This window comes from Crocuta crocuta, unplaced genomic scaffold, assembly GCF_008692635.1.
Source record: "Crocuta crocuta isolate KB4526 unplaced genomic scaffold, BGI_CrCroc_1.0 scaffold352, whole genome shotgun sequence".
NCBI lineage: Eukaryota > Metazoa > Chordata > Mammalia > Carnivora > Hyaenidae > Crocuta > Crocuta crocuta.
The window spans coordinates 3,837,814-3,839,873 of NW_027532169.1; positions in this window are offsets into that span (position 1 = coordinate 3,837,814).

The following is a 2,060-nucleotide window of genomic DNA, read 5'->3' on the forward strand; positions in this document are numbered from 1 at the left end:
TCACGAGAAAACACTCACTGGGGCCTGAGGCTGGTGGGCCCTGGGATCCAGGTCTATACTGGCTCTGTTTGACTCCACCGCTCCTCTGTATGGGCCTAAGGATGGCTTTGAATCCGGAGCCTACACAGGCTCTTTCCACACCGTCTTAGCATTAACAAAGGATAGCTGTGGCAACCACGTTCTTGAAGCTTAGTGACCACGTCCCTCCCTAAGGAGTGGGCATTTCCAGTTGTGCCCTGCTTACATCCTTCATCCTTAACGGCTCACCGATGCCTGGTGTCCCTTCAGAGGGATATTCTTGGGGCGATCCTGAGGGAACGGGAACAGGGCCGATGCCTCTCAGACCCTTCCTGCTCCCTCTTGCCCCCAAGCCTGGGACCTTTTCCCAAAGTGGCATTTCCCAGGTTTGAGGGAAGGGATTCTTCATCCAGCAGGAGGGAAACATCGCGCAACCGGATGCGCCTTCTTCGGCCTCCAGCAGGCAGCGCAGCCCACCCCCCGGGAAGGCCCTCCCTNGCCCCCACCCAGCTGTCCCCGGCGACGGCGTGCGCGGCAGCGGGTGGGGAGACCGAGGCTGGGAAACGCCACCCCGCCCGGCCCATAAATGCCTCCGCGACTCCCCAGCCCCGAGGCATCCCTCCGGCGACCTGCCCTTCCTCCCGACTCAGGACTCTGCCGGCTACGCCCGGGACGCGCGCGCTACCCCGCGGGGGACTCCCGGGGAAGGGCGGTGGGCTGGGCGCCCCTCGCCCTCCCGTCCCAGTCCCGATTGAGACGGAAGGCTGCAGAGAAGGGGTGCCCATAATCCTCTCCACCTCACCCCCAATTCACTCAAAGACTTTGGTGACCCCGGTCCCCAAGGCGTCCCCTGCAGAAGGGCTAGACACCTCTGCTCAGCAACCCCCACCCCCCACCCGCAACCCGGGCTGAAAGACTCTTCATTCTTGGGGAGGAGAAACCTGGAGGCAGAGGAAACCCACGAACGTGCACCTTTCCACCCGCCAGGGGTTGGGGGTTCAAAGGCTTGGATTTGAATCCCAGGATGCGAAGGGGGGAAGGGGAGCAGCGTCCCCCCTCTCTCCACCATTATCCCCACTTCAGAACCCAAAAGGGGTTAATATTTCACCAGTTCCCCGCTTCCTTCCACCTCGAGGCTGGGAAAGGTCAAGTCCCAGGGGGCGCAGCCTCCACGCGGCCTAGGTGGGGTCCATGGGGCGGCCCCTCCTCGCCTGCGCAGCCCCAGCCCGTCTGCCCCAGCGCGTCGCCTCGGCCCCCGCCTGACCCCGACGCACTGATAAGCCCTCAGACGGCCAAACATCGTTAACTTCTTTGCCTTTCTAGACTTCTCTGCCTGTCCTTTCTCCGACCTCGGGCTGAGGGGTCGCCTGTGTGCCGGGTAGTTCCTCCGGGAGTTGTACACGCTGCACATTCGGCCTTCGGGGCAGATCCCCTTCCCCATCCTGGTGCTTTGGGACCAAGTGCCAACTTTCTGTGACGCTGGGTTGATGTAAAATCGTGTTCCCTCGCCCCCTACTCTGCCGCTGCTCATCTTGCCTCTCTGGACCCTGTCTTAGAAGACTTTCAGGAAACCATAAAAATCAAGAGAGAGAAAGGGGGAGTTGATGTCGGAGAAACTTAGAATCCCTTTCAGCTCAACCCTGACTATGAGGGGAAGGGAGAAGGGTTGGATTTGTCCTCTGAGACCCCACGACCGAATAAGATTCTGTTGCTCAGTTCCCTCTGCCTGTTAAAACTTTGCTCACACACACAAAAGGGCGATAGCAGACAGATCCGGGGACGGGGTCTACACCCAAACAACCAGTTGCTGGGAAGCATCGGGATGGTGGTTTTCCCGTGGTGTGGGGACTGCGGACAAAATGTGGGTCGTGGGTCGCAGACCATCTGTGCAGGGTGGAGAGGGCCGCGCTTAGAGAGCTAGTCGTTCCCCACTGGCAACATGGGTTCTGCCTTCATCTCTTCTCCCCACCCCTTCTCCCAAGGAAGAGAAGGCTCCTGGAAAAGACACCTGGAAGACAGGCTCTAGCCAAAGACGCCGGGTG